At 44.0% G+C, this 24863-nt stretch overlaps 2 protein-coding genes and 1 long non-coding RNA gene across 5 annotated transcripts in view; 2 read left to right on the top strand and 1 right to left on the bottom strand.

Annotated features, from left to right (window-relative positions):
• The window catches only part of LOC146578510 (hemicentin-2-like), an 871231-nt gene that overhangs the window by 306493 nt on the left and 539875 nt on the right, over window positions 1-24863 (top strand). The window lies entirely within an intron of this gene.
• LOC146578529 (uncharacterized) lies at window positions 7454-10290 on the bottom strand. Of its 2 annotated transcripts, XR_014891480.1 has the most exons (9): window positions 9910-10283; window positions 9695-9784; window positions 9487-9606; window positions 9261-9410; window positions 8878-8950; window positions 8503-8614; window positions 8314-8422; window positions 8158-8228; window positions 7454-7643 (listed from the first exon to the last, which is right to left on the bottom strand). It is a non-coding gene; the product is annotated as an uncharacterized LOC146578529 (long non-coding RNA). The 2 variants fall into 2 exon arrangements; XR_014891479.1 differs by having other exon boundaries at window positions 8878-9410; window positions 9910-10290.
• The window catches only part of LOC146578528 (uncharacterized), a 28930-nt gene continuing 14354 nt past the window's right edge, over window positions 10288-24863 (top strand). For both annotated transcript variants that reach the window (XM_085268761.1, XM_085268762.1), the window contains exon 1: window positions 10288-10557. The gene's annotated coding sequence lies outside the window, so the exon portion shown is untranslated. The remainder of the gene's footprint in view (window positions 10558-24863) is intronic.

Below are 24863 nucleotides of genomic sequence, written 5' to 3'. Positions count from 1 at the left end.
CCAAGGCTGCAGACAGCCACGCAGAAACAGCAGATAACATAGAGACAACGCCTGCTAGAACCGTGGAGAGGAAGGTCACTTCCCACGAGATTGTAGGAGTAGAGGACAAATTAGTTGTAAAGTCAGCTTCAGGCCACACAACTGTACAACAATTAACTGCCCTTTTAGAACTAGTACACACAGCAAGTGGCCGCAGGTGCTTTATTAAATGCATATATGACCCGTTGTGTCCAGTAAATTTGCTAGGTAGAGACGCTCTGACAAAACTTAAGATAGCAGTCATGCCATTCTTTTCTGGTATTACACCTGAGTGCCAGAAACCGACCGAGTATCACAACATTCTGAGATTTAAACAAACTCCAGGCCCAGATCCACCTTATGATCAGCAAGTGTGGAAGCTAGGAGAACAGCATTTGACCTTACAGCACAGGCCGAAATTGTGTAGGTTACGCAGTAACCACAGATAGTAAAATAATAGAAGCAAAACCACTTTCTTCTTCATGTCCTGCACAGAGCGCTGAGCTGATAGCTGTGATACGCGAAAGCTAAATACACAAAGACAAACTAATAAACATACATACAGACAGCCAGTATGTTTTCTCTGCTGTGCATCATTTTGCAAAAAATTTGGCATAACAGAGGAATGATTACACCAACTGACAAACCAGCATGCCAACCTCTTACAACGCCTACTGACTCTTTCATTACTACAGGCAACAATTTTGCTGACAGAGCAGCAAAATAGGCGGCACAACAGGCAAACATCACATTGATGGCAGTGAACACACATCAGATTCCACTGGATGTGTTGAAAAATGAACAAAAAGCAGCAAGCACAGCAGAGCAGGCAAAATGGCTAACACACGGTGCAGTTCTGACAAACGACTTAATGATGTGTTATGGCAAGCCAGTGCTGCCAAAATCGCTCCACAAAATGGCGGCATTAGTGACTCATGGCTGTACGCATTTGTCAACGGGGGGACTGACCAGTATTGTCAACTCTCTTTTCTACACTGTAAATTCTACACTGTAAATTTTGAAACCTCAGCAAAACAATTTGTCAGAACATGCATGACGTGTCAAAAATATAATGCTCAGGGAAACCTGAGACCACACAATCCATATGCATGTAAATGGAGAGTCCTCTTCACACACTGAGGTTAATTATGGAGTTCCACAGGGTTCAGTGCTAGGACCAATTCTGTTTACATTATACATGCTTCCCTTAGGCAGCATCATTAGAAGACATAGCATACATTTTCACTGCTATGCAGATGACACCCAGCTCTATCTGTCCATGAAGCCAGATAACACACACCAATTAGTTAAACTGCAGGAATGTCTTAAAGACATAAAGACCTGGATGGCCGCTAACTTTCTGCTTCTTAATTCAGATAAAACTGAGGTTATTGTACTCGGCCCTGAAAATCTTAGAAATATGGTATCTAATCAGATTCTTACTCTGGATAGCATTACCTTGGCCTCCAGTAACGCGGTGAGGAACCTTGGAGTCATTTTTGACCAGGATATGTCCTTCAACGCACATATTAAACAAATATGTAAGACTGCTTTCTTCCATTTGCGCAACATCTCTAAAATTAGAAATATCCTGTCTCAGAGTGACGCTGAAAAACTAGTTCATGCATTTATTACTTCCAGGCTGGACTACTGTAATTCATTATTATCAGGATGTCCAAAAAACTCACTGAAAAGCCTTCAGCTAATCCAAAATGCTGCAGCAAGAGTCCTGACAGGGACTAGAAAGAGAGAGCATATTTCTCCTGTTTTGGCTTCCCTTCATTGGCTTCCTGTTAAATCCAGAATTGAATTCAAAATCCTGCTCCTCACATACAAGGTCTTAAATAATCAGGCCCCATCTTATCTTAATGACCTTGTAGTACCATATCACCCTATTAGAGCGCTCCGCTCTCGCTCTGCAGGCCTACTTGTTGTTCCTAGAGTATTTAAAAGTAGAATGGGAGGGAGAGCCTTCAGTTTTCAGGCCCCTCTTCTGTGGAACCAGCTTCCAGTTTGGATTCGGGAGACAGACACTATCTCTACTTTTAAGATTAGGCTTAAAACTTTCCTTTTTTCTAAAGCATATAGTTAGGGCTGGACCAGGTGACCCTGAATCCTCCCTTTGTTATGCTGCAATAGATGTAGGCTGCCGGGGGATTCCCATGATGCATTGAGTTTTTCCTTTCCAGTCACCTTTCTCACTCACTATGTATTAATAGACCTCTCTGCATTGAATCATATCTGTTATTAACCTCTGTCTCTCTTCCACAGCATGTCTTTATCCTGTCTTCCTTCTCTCACCCCAACCGGTCGCAGCAGATGGCCGCCCCTCCCTGAGCCTGGTTCTGCCGGAGGTTTCTTCCTGTTAAAAGGGAGTTTTTCCTTCCCACTGTTGCCAAAGTGCTTGCTCATAGGGGGTCATATGATTGTTGGGTTTTTCTCTGTATCTATGAAGCGCCTTGAGGCGACTTTTGTTGTGATTTGGCGCTATATAAATAAAATTGAATTGAATTGAATTGAATTGAATATGGACTTTATTGAGCTAAATGAATGCCAAGGGTAAAAATACACCCTAGTGGTTATAGATGTATTCTCAAAGTGGCCAGAAATCTACCCAGTGAAAAAGGCAGATACAATTTCAGTAGCAAAATGTATGTCTAAGTTGTAGGAAAATAAAGAGATGATTGTAAATGACGAAGAATGTAATGATGTCTATCAAGTGTCTTGCAGATCACAGCCCGGTGACTGGGTTCTGATCAAGGTGCTCCAAAGGAAAAACTGGAGCACACCCAGGTGGGAGGGGCCATACCAAGTCCTCCTCACTACACCGACCGCTTGCAAAATTGCGGAACGACCATCCTGGATCCATCAGAGTCACTGCAGGCGAGTCAGTGAAGCCATCTAAACACAGCTGACGGCAGGCTTGCCCACTTGTTGTGATCTCGCCCGGTGGAGGGGTCAGCTTTCCTGGCCGGGGGGTCTACTCGCGACAGGAGGGTGTGTCCCGTCGTCATGAGGTGGTGGCTCTTAACAACTGCAGCGGCCCTGACCATGGCCGGGCTCCTCATCTTTGCTTCCGTGAGGGACAATAAGTCACGCTATATGAAGAAAAGGCAGACACTGTATGACAAAGGAAAGTACACCAAGTTTCCCCATGGCTATGCCACTAATTTCTGGTGGCAGTTTATGAACACTACAGCTTACTTGAATAATAAAACTGACTGCTATGCAAATACATATACACTTTCTGCCCACCAAGGAACGAGAGGAAGTGTATGGACTGTTCACTCAACGAAACCTGTGCCAGTAACGCGACACTGATGAGCCTCAACTGTCGCTCCAACTACAGCTACCGAATGATACTACAAACAAAGACTCATTACCAGACAGGATGTGCACGGACGGCACCAAGCAGTAAAGGAACCAGAGTTTCGCATCTGAGGAGGAGTGAAATTCTTACAGAGCTTGATCCCCGGCATTGGAGTTGCCGAGGTGCGGGATCACGTGGAAATCAACCGATATGCTCTGCTACGACACATCAACTTAACTAAGGCCCTGGGAACGGCCTTAGCAGGAGAACAGCAGGCCATCAGAACGATGGTGCTGCAGAACAGACTGACACTAGACCTGCTAACAGCATCACAAGGAGGAGTTTGCAAGCTGATCGGGGAAACATGTTGCACTTTTATCCCTGATGGATACGAAACTGGAGGAGACATTTATGAAGCTTTGCAGAATTTGACCGCTCTGCAAAAATATGTCACTGACCACACACCTGGAGCAGCTACAGCACAAGGCTGGCTAGACTGGCTGTTCAGCGGTTCATGGCTGGCTGCTGTAGCAAAGCCATTTTTCCTTCTAGGTCTCATCATGATAGCACTGCTCATATTAGTGTTGTGTGTGTTGCCATGTCTAAGAGTAATGATTTCACAGATGATAACAACTACAATGACTGCTTATGTTGCCGTGCCTCAAGAAGACCAGCATCCCGTTGCAATTCTGTTAGAGGAGAACTTGTAATAACTGCTAATGAATGACGTGGTGATTAAAAATGACTTGTCAAGTGATCACGCACTGATTAAAACATTAGTAGGTTATGCAGGTTTTCATCCTTTTATTTTTTGAAGTTTTCATTTTAAATATGAAGTTTTCATCATTTTTCATATAAAGTTTTCAATTTAAGGTTTGCATCATTTTAAATATAAGGTTTTCATCCTTGTATTTTTTGAAGTTCTCATTTTACATATTAGGTTTTCATCATTTTTAAATACAAAGTTTTCATTTTAGTTTTCATCCTTTTATTTTTTGTAGTTTTCGTTTTAAAATATAAGGTTTTTATCTTTTATTTTTTGTAGTTTTATTATTTTTTCTTGTTTATTCCACTTGTTATTTCATTTACTATGATTTTCATTTACTATGTTTTTCTTTTTATTATTTTCTTTTGTTTTATTCTTTAGACCAGATGACTTCCATTTCTGCTATGCTGACATTTTGAAAATTAAAAAATTGCTTAAGATACTTAATAAATAACCTTCACAGACAATTGTTGTATACATTTAAAATAAGTTAAAACAGGAGGGAATGTTACAGGAAAAATGATTCTATGTTTCTTTACCTTCTTTTAAATGTACAAAGATGCCTTTTGTCTGCCCTCTGCCTATGGTTAGATTAGTTTAGAATTATCTTTTTAGACTTTCCCAGCAAACACATCTTGTTTCTGGGACATATTGTTTTAGATTGTTTTATCTTCCCTAGCTCTCTGCTGACGAGACTAGCACCATATATGGAGTTGTTTTATTTTATCTGTTTATTATTTGTTATCCTGTTCTCACTGTCTCTGTGCTCTGTGCCTATAAAAATTACCAAGCCACTGTGCATGGTGTGAGTTGTTCTTAGCAGCTCACCCGTGTACACGTTTGATAAAGAAAGTAACTTTGTCTCATTGTGTCTTTATTTCTCCTGGGTTTTTTACAGAGTTTTCCCCCAACAGGAGGTTTATCAGAGGAGGCGACTTGGCTGTTCTCCACTCACACAGAACAGGGTTCCTGTAGTTCATTAAAAACTCTGAAATGATCTTCAAGGACCAAAATATTTGATTTTTCTCAAAAACCTGCTGTGGGCATGACGTTTTTAGAGAGTGTGCATTGTGATTAACATCTCACACATTCCAATAAAGCAGATGTTCCTGCATTGCAACAGCGCTTTGCAGATGTGTTCTCCCCCCTACCCGTGTGCACGACTCTCATGGAGCACCACTTTGAAACGCAGCTGATTGGCAGATTCCCTTGTCTGCAGAGTCCAAAGACAAAAACCGCCTCCTCCACTCTGTGTGGTTCGTACCAATTCGTCACACTTCCGTTTGGCTTGTTTGAAGCCCCGCCATTTTTCAGAACCTCCTGTAGTGATAGCTGAGTCCTCACACTGCATATGCTGTTTCCTACCTGGATGATGTTGTCATTCATAGTGATACCTCAGTGGAGCATGTGCAGTGGTTGGTCACAGTCCCGGATTCCCTGAGGCAGGCAGGGCTGATGGCAAAACCGAAGAAGTGTGTGGTTGGATGGAGGGAGGTACAGAGTTTTTGGTACAATTTTGAGACCCCATTTGGAGGCTGATTACACCACAGCGACGTGATGAAGGCTGTCCCAATTCCAAATGCGGCCGGAAATGCGCACTTCATTTCCCCGGACTTGAAGGATGAGTCAGGTGTATCATTTGTGGCACAACATATCCCAGAATTCATAGCGCAGCCTTTACTGTGGCTAATTTTTTTTTTTTTTAAAAATAAGAAAACGGCAGATGGCAGAAGAGTAAACTTTTAAATGTAAGTATTGAATTTTCAGACCTCATCAGTTAACGCTGTCCATGCAGATATTATAGATTTGTAAATGATTACCTAACAATCTTGTCAACACAAAGTTCTTTATTGACAGGCAGTGGGGAGAGGGGACACTTGGGCAGTGCATTTACTGCATATAATGTGTTATCAGCCTTTTCATCTTTTCTCATTACCCACAGCTGCATCCACTTCTGTTGGGCTTAGGCTACTCACTAGGGCTGGGTATCATCACTGATTTCTATAATTGATTTGATTAAATTCAATTTTGACTCAGTAACTGTTTCAAAGTAACTGAGGATAAAACACAGACAAACAGCAAGCTAAGCGCTTTTAAATTTGGCATAATTTAAAAAAAAATGTATTAAACAGCAAAAATGAAGCTTTCTTTTTGCCGGAGAGGAACAAAAGCTGCAGCTCAGAATCAGTGAGATGTTGACTTTCTGCCCCGACGGCGTGTCTGTCAAGTTTCAGTGCTTCGTTTAAACTGTATGATACTTATGTATTTAATTTTATATGTGATAGAAGTGACAGATTTATAAAGCGAGGCAAATTATTGTGATGTCACAATTGCAGGATGATCTACTAACAGTGTGTTTTATATCTCTCTAAGAAGAAGCCACTTCAGTTCAGTAAAAATCAGCTTTCTGCTGAGAGCAGCACCAATTAGTGGCTCAACAATACAGAGTAAGCTCGTGATTCATGCAAGTGTTTCTCACTATCACAACCACAGCAAGAACAAGACAGGATTCTGTGGTAGATTTTGTGCAATTTTGTACGTTACATTTGTGTCACTCGTTTAAATCTTCTTCTCCTGGAAGTAAAACTCTTACAAACACATATGTCATAACTTCAGTCACAAACTGACACTAAGTCTCTTCAGTAAATCCAGCAGCTTTTTAACATCAAAAGATGTCTTTGAGCTGCTGCAGATGTTAGTAAATCTGACCCTAAATGTTCCTTCTTCTTTAAAATTCAAACTTTGTAATGAAAGGATATTTTGAAAAGGCTGTTCTCGTTTATATGACCTCCATAAAACAACAGGGTTAGAACACATTGTGACGAAGTAAGATGTTTGTTTTGTAGTCCATCTTCTGCACAATGTAGTTTCAACAGGCGGACATCCGGTGTTCTGACAAACCATCCTACTTTGGCAAACCGTCCTACCAGTAGGATAATTTTACGCTGCCATATGACAAACTGCCCTACTTTGGCAAAATGTCCTACTGTATGTAATTTATGCACATTTCTGCTGCCAAACAATAATTCCAGCACAAATTTAAGTAGGTATGACGGTTTGCCACTTAACTTTGCCCATCAGAGTATGTTTGTAGCTGATATTCATAAAGCCAGTTCGGTTTGACACTTCTTTTTACCCATTAAAGTGTGCTTGTAGGTCACATTCACAAAGGTAGCATGTTTTGGCACGTAATTCTTCCCATCAGAATTATGCTTCTAGTTTATAATAACAACAGTAGCATGGTTTGGCACTTGTTTGTAGAAGCAGTCTGCATGCCAAGGTGCTTAAGTTATACAGCTGTCACCAATGAAGTGATTGGAACACCTGACTATATAAACTTTGACAATGAACTCACTCCATTATAGTTACAGTATATATTTACAGATACATATATTTCACATTTATAGATCCAACAGAACACAGGGAGAAAGAACTGAAAAAGAAACAGTGTACAAATTATGTACATTTGTTGCACAGGTACTTGACCAGGCTGCTCTCATATTGAACACATCCAAAATGTGACCATCTGGAACAAAACTCGCACTGCACCTGAAGAGGGAGAGGGGGGGGGGGGTGTAAGTGTGTTAACCAACATTATGAATTTGATGAGAAAATAATTACTACAGTGGCTTGCAAAAGTTTCGGCCCCCGTGAACTTTTCCACATTTTGTCAGATTGCATTCACAAACATGAATCAATTTTATTGGAATTCCACGTGAAAGACCAATGTCTCTACCAGTCTCTAGCTGGTAGAGACAGACCCTAAAAGACTGGCAGCTGTAATTGCAGATAAAGGTGGTTCTACAAAGTATTGACTCAGGGGGCTGAATAATTACGCACACCCCACTTTTCAGTTATTCATTTGTAAAAATTGTTTGGAATCATGTATGATTGTTGTTCCACTTCTCACGTGTACACCACTTTGTATTGGTCTTTCACGTGGAATTCCAATTAAAATTGATTTGTGTTTGTGGCTGTAATGTGACAAAATGTGGAAAAGTTCAAGGGGGCCGAATACTATTGCAAGCCACTGTATATTGCATTTGTGGTTTATTTGTTTTACCATTTAAATCATACTGGACTCAGGATCGGCTTCCAGCATGGAACAAACCACACAGTAGTCATCAGCATTACCTAGAAACACACTGACATTAAACCTAACAGTTTTAAACAAAACTGAAAGTGCTATTGCAATACAAAAGCACATGACTCAACTTACTTTGATGTTCTAGCAGTTCGCAAGCAATTTCAGTGCGGTGCAGCCCAATGGCTTCTGGAGTGGACAGCACCCTAGTAACCTCTCCACTCAGAAGGTAGTGTTTGGCAAACTGTAAAATATGTTACAGTAATTGCAATTGATTAACTTAATTCTAGTTAAATACGTTAAATACAATTGCTTATTAAATACCTTCAACACTAAAACTCCACAACTGCTGGAGTCCATCTGCTTGTTATGTGGCAGAGTCTCCATTTTCCAATCCACTCAGGACTCTTCCTTTCCTTTCATCTTCAGAAAATTCCTAATAAAAACAAAACAAGTTTTTAAAATGTAGCCAGCATTTTGCTCTAAATAAAAAGAAAAAAAAAACCCACAAACCAAACAACCTAAAACAGATAATTAATGAATGATGAATACCTCCAGTTACGCATAACTTTCCTTTCATAACAACCTTCATTTCCAAGAGGGTCTAACAGCAGTACAGATTGTGAGGAGATTTTGACTACCTAAAATAAAAATGAGCTACAAGCATAGTTTGATGGGTAAACGGGGCATAATATTTACCTGAATACACTGCAACGGTTGCACAGCAGTCAGTGGTTTCCCCAACTTTTTGACACTGGTCACATTCCTGAATCTTTAAGGTAAAAATATTTATGGAGTTCACGTAAATGTTCAACATTCTCATTTGTAAAAAACAAAAACACTTAATGACATATTCTCTAACGAACAAACTATTTAGCAACAATAGTTTGTGTGTGTGTCTTCAAATCTCTGCCAGGCCTACAGGTTATTACTGTAATATCACTAATTAACCATATTTATATATTTTGCAAGTGTACAGTTTCTCTTTTAACTGATATCAAAAAATTTGCTTATTTTAAACGCTATTTAACAACAGTACAAACAGTTAATACATAACCATGTTTTATGGTCAACTGTCATACCAAACCAGTAAAATCTGGAACACACTGCATTTAGCGTTTTGTGTGTGCCAGTGTGTCCTCCAATTGGAGATGAATGAAACTCATGAAATATCTTCCTGGCATCATCCATGGTTTTTACTACTCTTCTGGTTCCAACAAAGAGTTCTCCATCTGCAGTAAAACAATATATATTTAGAAATTAATTTAACCACATATGAGTTGTTAGTATTAACAATAAATTACTGACCCTTTTGTTTGAATTTTGAGGCATATCTTCTGAGGTTTTGCCTCTGAGCCTTGTCATATCCTGAAGGGTAGAAGCCCGCAGAAATGAACGCGTAAATCTCTTCCCACTTCTTCTCCATATCTACGAATGTCAGTAAACATTTTCTTATGAGCTTCAATATGTGCAGTTGACAATGCAAATAATTTAACTTATTAAACAACGAGATTACCGAAACAGCCTTAAAACACCGAAGCTGCGGACTCAAAAGTGTTGTGCAAATACCACGCGTCCAGTAACTTGACAGCGGACTTCACCGAATCTGCAAATTCGACAGTTTTGTGCAGAAAGCAGATAGCGACTTCACTTTAATATTGACAAACAATCACAAAGGCTTAAAAAATCAAGTATCAACGTCTATAAAAAGTACTAATACTTACTACTTACCTATTCTCCTGCAAATATGACAATTGAGTAGCGTGAAATCACAGCCGGATGCGCTTAGCTTCCCTTTTTGTGTTGTGCGCATGCGCGTACATGCTCAGGAACAACGGGTAGGACGGTTTACGGGGTAGGAGAAATTCCCAGAACACCGGTGTCACATTGTTACAGAGTGTAAGGCTGTTCCAATTCTCAGCATCGCTCCTCTCTTTCCCTGAGTCCTTATCAAATCTCCTTCCCACGATGACGTTTTCATCGAGGCCAAGGAAAAGTTTAGGAAAAGGAGATAGGCGCTACTTTTGAAATAACACCCCACGTGGTTACCTTGTGAAGCTCGGTCACGTGACCGCGCAGCAACAAATCACAGCAGAGCCGGAAAAGGAGGCGGAGCAAAGTGTCTGTGCAGGAGAGGAGAGTCGAACAGAGAGAGCTGCTTTTTCATGAAACGGGAGTAAAGTAGTGAACTTACAGGAACATATACCACTACCAACGTTTGGATCGATGTCTGCATCGATCTGCACACCCTTGTCTCCTGGATCGTAGCTGAGATCAGCGTGAACCACGTGGGTCTCTGCTCCCTGATCTGTTTCCTGTGTTTGGAAAGAATTCCAGCTTCATCACGGAGTTTCTCTCGGTTTGTGGGCTCATCTAAAGGTAAGCACCGAGCTAACTTTAATGTGGGTTCAGTTTATGTTGAGTTTAGCTCTGTTGAGAATAATAGATTGTTTGGTATACACTGGAGTTAAACAGACTGTAGAGTTTGTGATTGCTTGCAACATTATGAAATGGCGGTTGCTAGGGAGTAAGAATACATATAGAAAAATAGTCTTGGAGTATGAACAAAAGGATGGGCTGCAGGCAGGGCTCTAGAGTGCGACCAAATTGGTCGCTAATGCGACCAAATTTTTCAATGGTGCGACTAAAAAAAATCTTTGGTCGCACTACAACAACAAAAAAAAATCTCCGCAACTCTCCGTGTGGTCAACAACAGACACACGTTATGCCCCTATCGTGGACTAAACCAATCAGAGATAGTCAGGGGCGGGACCTCTCTGATTGGTCGTGGTCCAGTTGAAAGTGCAGGTGAAGAGAGGGAGGTGAGTAGTTTGAATAAAGCGATATCGAATCATTAAATCCTGAATTGACTTTTAAATATAACGTTGTTTTGCCAGAAACGCCAGATTCTCAGATTAAACTATTTCAACATCCACCAAACATTAAGTGAGAGCAGGTACACGGATTCCACACAAAGACGTAAACACACACCCGACGCATCATCAATCAGTTTTGTCTCTTCGATCAAAGGAGCTTGCAAAGAAAAGCGTCTGGACTCCTATAAGTTGCTTGAAGACGTCTCACCTCTCATCCGAGAAGCTTCTTCAGTTCTTTGTCTTTCTCGCCTTTCTCACCTGACACGGCAGACGGACTGTCGGAGCTCAGTGATTCTGCTGCGTCGGGTCAGCTCTGTGTTTACGTCTCCAACCAAAATTGACCGAGGCAGCAGCAAAAGAAGCAGCAAACTAACTTCACATTTGATAAATGTCATCATGAATTCCCTCTGACATTTGCTGTTTTGCTTCCACCACGATAAAAATCACACTTCATGCACAGCTCTCTCTCTCTCTCTCTCTGTCAAGGGCATAGATTTGGCATGGACGGAAGGGACATGTCCCCACCAATATCCAGCGATTATTGAATTGTCCCCACCAATAATTTGATCTCTTTGAGTAAAGAAAAACAAACCTGATAGGAAAAAAAAAAAAAAAAAGATCTGTCATTGTCTCATTCACCCAGCGGTGCAGAAAAAGTTAAATTATGCTCTCTACTGGAGTGTAACAGGTATTACAATTAAATAACATGAGATATGCATTAAATTATTGTCTTGACAACTTTGGACCAGTATCAGAAAGTTCCAGGTAAGACCAGAGATGGGCAGTAACGCGTTACAATTAGCGTCCATCGTGCATGGGAAGAAAACTTCTTTTTACAGTGAAAAAAACCCCTAAACTTCCAAGCAAGCACCGAGTGCGCAACGACGTAATGGGAAATTCACAGAGAAACTCGCGGATTCTTCAACTGACCGCAGCACACCTGCACCAGGGTAAACCGCCGCCTACCGCAGTCCTGCTTTACAGGTGAAAATAGAGTAACAGGACCGCTGAGTTTTTGACTTTATTTATTTTCTGCTGTGTTTTACGTGCATCTATTTGAAAGAGTGAGTGTAAACACAAAAAATATTTTATTTTATGTGCTGGAATGTGCAGAAAATAGGTTTAAATGTTAAACTAATTTATTCAAGTCAGAGAATGTTGCATATAATTAAATCTTTGCTTGATGCATGAAGTTAAAAGATTAAAACTGATAAAACAAGTTAAAAAAAAAGAGACTTTTCCATTTGATTACATTTTGTATGAAGGATTATGTAGAAAAAGTAGAATTGGGCTGAAAGATCTATCGCTTTATCACCTCTTCAGGTTGTAAATCGTGTTTTTAAAAAGTAACTAAGTAATTAATTACTTTTGAAAATAAGTAATCAGTAAAGTAACGGGATTACTTTTTGGGGGAAGTAATCAGTAATTAGTTACTGATTACTTTTTTCAAGTAACTTGACCAACACTGGGTAAAACTATGGAGCCTTGAAAGGATCAGCAGAGAAGGAACCACTCAATGATAGATAAGATGTGATTTGAATAGAAACTGTATTGAAAGTTGTAAAGTTTACAAACCCTGCCTGTCTAAAGCCGGCATCCTACAGTGCACAAACGCACATTAAAGGGCTTAAAAATAAAATCAAAACCAACATCCTCTTCAAGGAAATTCTCCAAAGAGTTTCAATTAAAGAGCTTCTGCTCCTGTTGCTCAGTGCACTTCTCTTTGGAAAGAGAAATTAGAGTTCCTTGTGTGTGTGTGTGTGTGTGTGTGTGTGTGTGTGTGTGTGTGTGTGTGTGTGTGTGTGTGTGTGTGTGTGTGTGTGTGTGTGTGTGTGTGTTTCTGTCCATTGGTTATAACGCTACCCGGGTAGATGTTTAAAGTGTTAGTCTTATCTGTGTCAAGAAATGTAGTAATAGTCCTGAGGTTCGCGGAAGATGGATCCCACGGCTGGCCACACCGCACCCGGGTCCGTCAACAGTCACTCTCTTGGGATTGGCTCGCCACTTAACCCACAGGGTTCAGATCTCGAATGATCCTGTCCTGGTCAAAAACCAATCTATGCACACAGTTCAGAGTGCATACATTACTATTTTATCTATGCTTCTTCCATCACTCATCTTTTAGCCAAGTATTGCTCAAGTATAACAAATTATTTTAGTTATACAGCGTCTCAACCATCATGAAATAACTTGAGTTACATCACACAAGGTCTTAGTGCAACAGAAAATATACCTTATATTTACCATTTTTAAGAATAAATAAACTTGTAAGACTCTCCCATATTTATCCTTTTAACAGCTCGCTTTTAACTGTTCTTCTTTTTAAGATATTTCAACTTGAATTATTTCTCAGAAAAATATATCAACTTCTTTAAACATTAATACGTTCAACAGAGTAATGAGATCCCTCACATTTTATAATCACATTTTATGAACTTTTTGCATCTTTATCAAATGAGTTAACTTTTAAGTCAACAAAACTAAAAGCTGTGCATTTAAGCACTACATGACGATATTACTGCTTCTCCAACATTTTGGAAAGCTAACTAAATCAACTGAATCACAGTAATGTTAGAACACACAGAAATACACAGAAATCACTAAGCAGTAGCTTAATACTAGCGGTTAGCTGGGCACATTTTAATATATTCTTTAGCACTTAAAATTAAACATCTGTACATCAGTGATGTTACAGTACTTTAAACATAAATATCACAACTCCGATTGGTTGTTTTTAAACAGGAAATATATTAACAGCAGTCAACTACATGTCTTCATGGCGCTTACATTCATGTAGCATCCCTATCTAGTGGTGAGATAGCTCGCCCGGCTGACGCAGCTTCCCACGACCGTATTTCACAGATTTCAGATCCTAATAAATAGCCATCTGTTAACAGCTAGTATGTGAAGATAAATTGCGAATTTAACTTTTATTTCAGCTTTTCTTACCAGGATCTTCCAGCTAATTTGGCAGTTGCCTCTTGAGTAATGGCTTCCACAATAGGAAATGTTGACTAACAGAAAGTCATCTCAAGGCATACTCGCCTCCTAGCGGCGGGGAGGGAAAATTACACCTCCAACCTTATGCAGCAGCACAATCCACAAATCTGATGTGGGTTACAGGAGTCCTACCTCATGTGACAAATATGGCCAATGCGATTGGCTGTGCCTTTCAGGGAGCTTTGTTTAGTTTTAGCAGCGGCAAGCCTGCGCTGCGAGGACCTGCAAAAAGGACAGGACGGCAGCAACAAGGAAGAACCTGGATATACACTCAACAAAAATATAAACGCAACACCTTTGTTACTGCTCCCATTCCCCATGGGATGGACGTAGAGACCTAAAATTCATTCCAGATACACAATATAACCATCCCTCCCAAACAGTGGTCACAAATCAGTCCAAATGTGTGGTAGTGGGCACATCTGCTATATTGAGATAATCCATCCCACCTCACAGGTGTGCCACATCAGGATGCTGATCTGACATCATGAGTAGTGCACACCTCAGACTGCCCACAACAAAAGGCCACCCTGGAATGTGCAGTTTTGTCTCACAGCAAAATGCCACAGATGCCACAAGCAATGAGGGAGCGTGCAATTGGCATGCTGACAGCAGGAATGTCAACCAGATCTGTCGCCCGTGCATTGAATGTTCATTTCTCAACCATAAGCCGTCTCCACAGGCGTTTCAGAGAATATGGCAGCACATCCAACCGGCCTCACAACCGCAGACCTCGTGTAACCACACCAGCCCAGGACCTCCACATCCAGCAGGTTCACCTCCAAGATCGTCTGAGACCAGCCACCCAGACAGCTGCTGGAACAATTGGTTTGCACAACCAAACAATTTCTGCACAAACTGTCAGAAACCGTCTCAGGGACGCTCAACTGCATGCCCGTCGTCCTCATCTGGGTCTTGACCTGACTCCAGCTCGTCGCCGTAATAGACTTGTGTGGGCAAATGCTCACATTCGATGGCGTCTGGCACGTTGGAGAGGTGTGCACTTCACGGATGAATCATGGTTCACATTGTTCAGGGCAGATGGCAGCTGAGAATGTCCCAGTTCTTGCATGGCCAGCATACTCACCGGACATGTCACCCATTGAGCATGTTCGGGATGTGCTTGACCGGCGTATACGACAGCGTGTACCAGTTCCCACGAATATCCAACAACCTCGCACAGCCATTGAAGTGGAGTGGACCAACATTCCACAGGCCACAATTGACAATCTGATAGACTCCATGCGATGATGTGTTGCACTGCATGAGGCAAATGGTGGTCACACCAGATACTGGCCGGTTCTGGGTCCCCAGACCCCCAATAGCTCAAAAAACTGCACATTCCAGGGTGGCCTTTTGTTGTGGGCAGTCTGAGGTACACCTGTGCACTACAATTGTTCCAGCAGCTGTCTGGGTGGCTGGTCTCAGACGATCTTGGAGGTGAACCTGCTGGATGTGGAGGTCCTGGGCTGGTGTGGTTACACGAGGTCTGCGGTTGTGAGGCCGGTTGGATGTGCTGCCATATTCTCTGAAACGCCTGTGGAGACGGCTTATGGTTGAGAAATGAACATTCAATGCACGGGCGACAGATCTGGTTGACATTCCTGCTGTCAGCATGCCAATTGCACGCTCCCTCATTGCTTGTGGCATCTGTGGCATTTTGCTGTGAGACAAAACTGCACATTCCAGGGTGGCCTTTTGTTGTGGGCAGTCTGAGGCACACCTGTGCACTACTCATGATGTCAGATCAGCATCCTGATGTGGCACACCTGTGAGGTGGGATGGATTATCTCAATATAGCAGATGTGCCCACTACCACACATTTGGACTGATTTGTGACCACTGTTTGGGAGTGATGGTTATATTGTGTATCTGGAATGAATTTTAGGTCTCTACGTCCATCCCATGGGGAATGGGAGCAGTAACAAAGGTGTTGCGTTTATATTTTTGTTGAGTGTAAGAAAGTATTTTTCAAAGAAACCTGTAAGTCACTTAAAGCCAAGTTCACTCATAAAATGTGTCTGTCATAATAACTTTACCGGCTATGCTAGGCTTTGGCCAGCATCAGTCTAAAATTGTATGTAACCACGAATAACGTGTTTTGGAAACTAACTGCACAACAGGCAGCACTATTAGTTCTCTCAGTCTCAGAGCAGCATTTCTAATTTTGATTGAAACTGTCAGAGAAAACGGCAGCTTCGAGCAAGCCAGGATATTAGTTTACTTAGGCTGTTAAAATTGTATGTCTAACGTTAAAATGTTGGTGACACAATAATTTCATCCTATGGCACTGACATATTCATACGGTTAATTTTTGAGACAAATATCTTGAGGTAGTCATGATTTTGCAACTATTCCACCTTGTAGTGCAGTTTGCACAAATTGTTTTAAAAATGCACTCACCCTGCAAACATTACTGATGAGTCACGATCTGCACAAATTGACAGAAACACTGAAGCAGCTACCCGTTTTATTCTTATTGTCATGTATGTCCTAATTGTCAGGTAACAGTGCAGCTCTGCCATGCTGTAGCTCGGACAGAGGTGAAGAGGCCAGGTCACGGGTGACTGAGTGATGATTTGGTGCTATAGATTAACTAGTATTTATCATCATAACAATTGTTAGGCTGCTGATGTAAATTGATTCATTAGTGTATATTTGACAAATAATCTGAATTGACAGGTCTCACTTTTTATATGGCACGAATCAATGTGTTATTTTATCAGGTGGCACGGCGGGGGAAAAGTCACTCGGGTCAGAACATGGGGTGCCACCATCATCCCCTGCCCCGGCGTCTGCCGGAGCGAGCGGTCGGTACGGTGAGAGCCCTTTCCCGGTGCAACACCACCATGCGCCCCGGGCCCGGCATGCGGATACGGTACACCACGTCTGTTAGCTGCTCCACGACCTCCGCCGGCCCTTGCCAGTGACTGCAGAGTTTGGGGGACACTCCTCTCTTGCGAACCAGGCAATACACCCAAACCTTGTCGCCAGGCATGAAAACCCCCCCTCGGCACTTGGTGTCGTAGGCTCTTTTCTGTCGTACTCCGGCGCTGGCCTGGGCCTGGCGGGTGTAGTCATGAACCATCTGCAGCCGCTCCCTCAGCCTCCTGTAGTAGTCCATCTCTGGCCCACCATCAATCTCCAGCTCGGGGGGGGGGGCGAACACCAGATCCACAGGCGTCCGGAGCTCCCGTCCAAACATCAGAGCGGCAGGTGTGCACTGGCTGGACTCCTGCACCGCAATCCGATACGACCAAAGGACCAGGGGCAGATGTCGGTTACAATCTCGCTGGTGAGAATGGCGAGCTGGGTGGCCAGCGTGCGGTTGAAGCGCTCAACCAAGCCATCGCTTTGTGGGTGGAGCGGTGTGGTTCTCGTCTTCTCCACCCCCAGTTGCCAGCAGATCTCCCCGAAGACCTTCAATTCGAAGTTACGCCCCTGGTCACTGTGGAGCTCAGCTGGGACCCCAAAACGGGTGAACATCTCCTCCACCATCTTCTCGGCCGTCGTCGTTGAGCTCTGGTCCAGCACCGCGTAGGCCTCTGGTCACTTCGTGAAATAGTCCATAGCTACCAACACATACCGGTTCCCTGACTCGGTGACGGGGAAAGGCCCTAGGACTTCCACTCCCACTCTTTCCATTGGGGCCCCCACCAGGTACTGCTGAAGGGGGCAGTGGAGCGTTGAGTTGGGCCCTTCTGTGCCGTGCAGGTGTCACAGCAGTGCACATGAAGTTCCACATCCCATTGACAGCCAGGCCAGTAGAACCGTCCCCTGAGGCTGCGGAGAGTTTTGGCGTTCCCATAGTGTCCTGCCCCCACCGAGCCGTGGACCAGCTCAAGCACCTGCGACCGCAGCGACCGAGGCACCAACAGCTGCAGGACATCTCTGCCCTGACCGGGGGCCCGCCATCTCCGGTACAGGACGCTGTCGTGCGTCTCCAGATTGTTGTGCTGGGAGTAGTAGGCCTTCACCTCGGGCTCCTGTCCCGACACCCCTGTCCAGGCGGGGCATTGCGCCGCCTCGAGCCAGGCCCCCACCTGAACCAACGTCGCGTCGGCCTCCTGCTCCCGCTTCAGCTGCTGCGTTGTCAATGGGAGCCACCCCCCTCCGCCGGCTGTGGCCTGAGCAGTAGCCACCCCCAGCACCTCCTGGGCCCGCTCCTCCTGTCGCAGGCAGTAGCGGCACTCCACGGCTACGCAGGGCCGTCTGGAGAGGGCATCAGTGTTGCCATGCTGTCGACCTGCCCGATGCTGGATCTCGAAGTCATAGCCCTGAAGGACCTCCAGCCAGCAGGCCACCTGCCCTTCTGGGTGTTTGAAGTTCAGGAGCCAAGTCAGAGATGCATGGTCAGTGCGCAGGAGGAACCGGCAGCCGTGCAGATATGGCTGGAAGTGCTGCACCGCTAGCACTACGGCCAGCAGCTCCCACCGGGTCACGCCGTAGTTCCTCTTGTCTCGCCCCAAGGCACGACTGAAGTACGCCACCACCCGTTCTCCAGCCTCGTCCTGCTGGGAAAGGACCACCCTGACTCCTACACTGCTAGCGTCAGTGTCCACAATGAAAGGTTGCCGGGTGTCGGGGTAGGCCAGGACTGGGGTTCTGGTGAGGGCCTCCTTCAGCTGTGCAAAAGCCGCAGCACAGGCCTCCTCCCAGCCAAACAGCTGTCCCTTGTCAGTCAGACGGTGGAGGGGGTTGGCCATCGTCGCGAACCCCTTGATGAACCGACGTTAGTAGGAGGATATGCCCAGGAAGCTCCGCAGTTCTTTGACGTTCGAGGGAGTCGGCCAGTCCCGGACCGCAGCCACTTTTGCGGGGCCAGTGGCAACACCTCGAGCGCTGATCACATGGCCCAAGAACGTGGTCTCTCTCGCCAACAGCCGGCATTTCGCGGGGTTGAGCTGCAGCCCAGCTCGTCGGATGGCACTCAAGACCTCGCTCAGGTGAGACAATCCAATGTCCAATGGTGAATGCAGTCTTAGGCCTTGCGTCGGGGGCTAGCTCCACCTGCCAGTAACCGCTGCGTAGGTCGAGGGAGCTGAACCAACTGGAGCCGGTAACATAATCTAGGGCCTCGTCGATCCGCAGCAGCGGGTACGAGTCCTTCTTGGTGACTGCATTGAGACGGCGAAAGTCCACGCAGAACCTCGGGCTGCCATCCTTCTTACCCACCAGAACCACGGGTGCCGCCCATGGGCTATTGGATGGCTTGATCACCCCAGCCGCAGCCATCTCACGGATCTTCTCTTCTGCTACCTGCCATTTTGAGAGGGGCAGCCGGTGTGGGCGCAGACGGATGGGCTGAGCAGAGCCGGTGTCGATGGTGTGCTGGACCAGACTCGTCTGCCTACAGACTTTGTCACTGGTGGCAAAGATGTCCACATTCTTGTCCAGGAGGCACCTCAACCGCTGGCGCTGGTCAACGTTGAGGCCTACGCTGCTGCGCTGCCAAAGGTCATCAACAGCCTCGATGGTCTCGGTCGAAGGAGGTTTGTCAGGCTGAGAGGCTGAGGCGAGTGGAGATGACCCACAGCCACCGGCATCCGAAATCTGCTGAGCGGCAGCTGCCCGATGCCTGTCTCGTCTGGTCCCCGCTCCCTGCTTTTGGCCGCGCTGGAGAGCAAAAGTCTCTGCGCCAAGAGTGATAGCCAGCTTCGCGGTGTCAACGCAGGCCCCCCAGCGGCTCAGCAGATCCAGGCCAATGATGCACTGGTCTTGAATGTTGGCGAGCCAGAAGTCGTGCACCAGCTCTAGATCCTTCACTCGGATCCGCAACGGTTTCTTCCCCCGCATAACAGTTTTCTCCCCCGTCACTGTCATCAGCTGGGTGTCTGTGGGCAACCAACCCTTCACCAGTGGCCCGGATGTTTCAGGGAGCACGCCAGGTCGTATCAGGGAAATGGTAGACCCCGTGTCCACCAGGGCCTGGCATAGCTGGTCCTCAACACAGCAGCTCAGGTAGAGTCCCTTGAGGTGCCACCACTGTGCATCGTCCTTGGAGGGGAACAGGAAGCTGGACCGGTGGTCCCCTCGCTACACCGCTCCCTCCTCATTTCCCTGAGGCTGCATAGTTCTGGTCTTCGGGGCTGGTGCTGGGCAGTCACGCGCCACGTGGCCAGACTCATTGCACCGGTAGCAGCGGTCGGTCGGTCGACGAGGACGCCTCCGGGGCACCGAGGGTTGCAGCTGGGACATCTCGGCGACACCCCCCCCCCCCCCTCCCCGTCGCAGTCTGCGGCTCTGATTTGGGGGTAGTTTGGTGGGGCGGCGCCTGCTGGTTAGGTCGCGAGGTGAGCTTCGGCTCGGCCCTTTCAGCCTCAAGGAGCGCCTCACGGAGGGTCTGAGGCATGGCCAGGCGGACGTGTTGGCGTAGTCGCTCTGGGAAAAGTCCTTGCAGAAAAGCATGCAGGCTAAGCTCCTCACAGGCTGCCGCTGGAAACTCCGGGTAGCCACGACGAGCATACAGCAACACGTCTGCTGCAAAGGTGCCCAGGCTCTCCCCCGATCGACGGCTCCGGTTGGTTAGCTGCTCTCTGCTCTGATCAGTGGAGTGCCGCTGCCCGAATCGCCTTTCGAGTGCACGTTGAGGGCCTGGAGCTCATGCTGCTCTGCCGGGGCTAGGTCAAGGAGTATCTGCAGTGCATCTCCCTCTAATGCTAGCACTAGGTGTGTAGCAGTCTCCTCTTCACTCCAGCCACTATGTCTGGCAGCCAGCCGCACTTGTGAGAGGTAGGGCTCTAGCGGGGTTAGCCCGTTGTATTTCGGTACCTTAACTGGTGTGGTAGGCATGACTGCTCGCGGTTGGGGGCTCGGCGTGTAGGTCGACAGGTCGCGGTGCGCTCGCGCCATCGGGACCCGTCGGGGGACTGACATGGCCATTATATTAATCCTCCCACTGAGGGAAAGGGATAATAAGTTCTAGCAGGTGATGTCCTTTTTCAGACTCTTCAACATTGGCAGGTAGTTTATTTTATAAAGATCTTTGTAACAGCCGGAGATCCAGATTTCGAGGAATTTAAACTTTTTATTATTTATTTTGAATGGTATTAGATTAAATGGGATATTTTTTGCAGCTGCATTGATTGGGATGAATTCACTTTTCTGACGATTTATTTTGTAGGCAGACATTGAACCGAATCTTTGTAGAGTGCTTAGTAGTTTCGAGGTGTTTAGGGTGGGGTCAGTTATAAAAAGCAATATATCGTCTGCGTAAAGAGAAACTTTGTATTCTTGGCCTCCTTTAACGACTCCTGTGATACTGGTTCTTGCCGTATGGCATTGTTAATGCTGTATGAAACAGAAATGAAGGAGAAAATGTTTTGTTCATCTGTTTTTATATAAGCTTTGTTTGATTTGTTGAGTATCTGAGGCTGAGACCACGGGACTGTAAAAACATGATTGCCAGGCTTCATTTCTGTACTGAACAGTCATTTTAAGATTAGCTAGTAAATAACCATTAGCTAATGTTTTTCATGAGACTAAAGTCATCTCACTTTGGTAATGTAAATATAATATGGGAAATATTAAAGTTATTTTTATATTAATCATTATTAGTTATTACAGCAGTGAACTTGAACTTTGTCAAATACTGAGCTTCAGTAAAGATTCAAGTTGCATTTATTTATATTTCCTATCACCTTAAATCGTCACTCAAAGACAATTATCTTTGACAGTGTATATATAGATGTATTATATATAAGATATAAATATTGTTATTTCATTTTGTTGGCATTACTAAATTAGTCTCAATTCTTATACATATGTGTAACAAGAAAATGTCAGAGCTGTGATAACTGTTTCTGATAGAATGAAGAGTAGACTGATATATTAAATATTCCTTTATTGGGTGAGAAAATCAGACCATGTCATAACTGCTTTAAGTCATACAGAATAGATATCAGAGCCTTAAACAGGCTGACTTCTGCTAAATGGGTCAAACTGGGCAAAAAGTATACAAACACATAACATCATTATAGAATATGATGTAACACTATAGATCAACTTACCTCAGAATATATAAAGCATATAAACAATTACAGCAATGCGATGCAACAAACGCAGCAGTACTACTAATCCACAATATTCAAAGCTTCATATAACTGAAACAAACATGGGCACTTATTTTCAGGTCAATTCTGCTGCTGATACATACTTTAGGTTTCTGAATATTCTAAACATCACACACACTCCTTTGTGCCTTTTGCTTTGCCCTGTCCAGATGTTTACCATAAAGGACAGTGACTATATTAGAACTTATAGGTAAATGAATACCACAAACATAAACTAACTTCAATGTTAGTGCTTTCAAAGTCTGGGGTAAAACCCAGATGTGGCCATGTAGAGCCAACATATATCAAACACTTCTGAGCTAAATTTTTACAACAGACTGATAGATCTTTCCTCTATATCTATGCAGTGTACTGTACTCTTTACTATTGTAGGGCAATAGACCCATTTAAACAGTGTAAACCCTCTCAAAGGAATTTACAATCATCTTTACTTTGCCCACATCAGTGATTGGGGAAACCAAAACAATCACATTAAACACTGGAAGAACTACCTCATTCTTTAGGTGCTTCAGGCATATTTGAGGCCAATCAAAAATCCCTCAATGAAATGTGACGAACCCAAAATCTTACCTATACCTCCTCCCTCACAGAGAGAATTATTATGACCTTGTTTTCTGCTTGATCGTCACCTAAGGATTTACATCCCTGATAAGGAGGAGTCCCACTGTGTGTTCAATGTCTCCCATTACAATGGCCTCACTGTGTTAACATTCCACATGCATGCAAACTGGTGACAGGAGTGCTCTTACTATAGTAAAGTGAGAAAGTGATATTACTTTAACTAATGTGATATGATTAAATATGTGATTAATACATGAGAAGAAAAATCTGCCTCCACAACACCTACAGGCCAGTGGACACTCTTTCACTGATGAGGATGTACACATCCTGGACAGGGAGGAACGCCGGTTTGCGTGTGGAGTCGAGGAGGCCATCTACATGAGAAGGGAAAGACCATCTCTGAATCGAGCAGGGGGCCTAAGGGGACATCTTTCGCCATCTTACAATGCTGTGATTGCAGCCATTCTCCAACTCTCTGTGAATGGTACTCATGGCCATTGATCAGTGGTCATGAGAATTTACATAATTATGATGAAGGAACTGACCTACCAGCCCATTGTTCCTTCAGTGGTTCTAGTTACTGTTTACAAGATTGGGGAAACCTGCAGTCAGCTGAGACTGAAGAAGTCACTTGGATGAGTGACGAAACGTTTCTCCCACTGAAAACACTACGTCCTGATGAACAGAATCAACTTTTCGAGATTTACTTACCTGGATGATTGAGCATGCATCAAGAAGAATTTCGAATGGATTACCTTGCTGAATCCTTTTAGATAAGGGACTTAGGACTTACTATCTAATCGTGTCCCACATAGGTGATGTTCTCCAGTGCCCATTGTAATGCGGAGAAGCTCACTTTACGATTGTTGTATAGTTAGTTCCAATCATGCAAAAATAAAAAATGTAATCCGATCCATTAAATATCACGAAATCACCTCACAAAACTTGCAACACGCCGTAACTCACCTCAGAACGTTAGCACGTCGAGCAGTATGCATCACGTGATAGAGCAGCTGTGGCATGCGGGACCTGTCCTGGTCTGGATAGCCTGTGGAGCTTCACTAGCAACCCGGCATTTCATCTCCGACAAAGTTATCCCAGAGAGAAGTAAAGCAAGTGTGTAAGTCCATCTCTGAATGTTTGTAAAGCATTCCCACGTTAAGCTTAACAAGCGACTGCCTCTCGCTCTCCGGCTGCTACTTCAATCGTGAAACTGATCAATGATCAGCTGATCGGCTTTTCTGTCGCGAGTCCGTCTCTCTTGTTTGTTTTTGGCCCACTTTGCACCAGAAAGAGGAAACCAGCGGCTGAACAACAGCAGCACGTTTAAGCTTGATAAGCTGTTGTTAGAATTTATTTAATATTACTTTCTACACCAGGATCTTTTTCTACGTAGCTGACGGCTGGTAACTGTGCAGGGGCGGATCTAGCAAAGTCTAGCCAGGGGGTCCGATAGGGCATGAACAGGGAAAAGGGGGCACAAAGACATACTTTTCTTTCTTATTCTCATTTAAAATGTCGAGCTTTTAATAAATAATTATCTGACACCCAAAGTTTTAATTTGATGTAAAAGGAATAGAAGTCAATTACTGTATATAGTGACTATTAAGTCTAATATGTATACCCTAGTAAGCTATAGTACTTTTTACTTTGGGAAGGTACCATCTGTGCAGTCTGCAATTTTGTTGAAGAAAGATGTTGAATCTATTTAATATTTCTTGAAAAATAATTGATTTCTGTGCATTTTTTTTCACACTGCATCAAATTAAGGTTGATTACGTCGATTAAGCATCATGAGGTGGCACGTGAGGGGTGGTTCCCTATTTTTTATTTATTTATTTTTGTTGTTGCTGGGAGTTGGAACCCTATTAGTTAGGTTGCTTAATATTTACGCTAAGTACTCTTTAAAATACCAGAATAGGGAGGATGGTGTAGGTTTAAGTTTATTAGATTGATCAGTATTGCTGAACTATGAAATTTTTTTTTGTATACAGGTATAACAGAATAGCTTTAGTGTAGTTGTTGTTTTAAACTTGAGTATGAACTTGCAGAGTTGCAAAATGCAGCAAGATATTTTAAAAAACAGTTTTGTTGATTAAAAAACACTATATCGGATTCATATCGGTATCGGCAGATATCCAAATTTATGGTATCGGTATCGGACATAAAAAAGTGG

The sequence above is a fragment of the Mchenga conophoros genome, linkage group LG3, assembly GCF_057382185.1.
Source record: "Mchenga conophoros isolate Kocher_MC1m ecotype Shallow Benthic linkage group LG3, M_conophoros_male_GT1.1, whole genome shotgun sequence".
Lineage (NCBI taxonomy): Eukaryota > Metazoa > Chordata > Actinopteri > Cichliformes > Cichlidae > Mchenga > Mchenga conophoros.
Note: the sequence above shows the minus strand (reverse complement) of the source record. Positions and strands in the feature narration are given on the sequence as shown.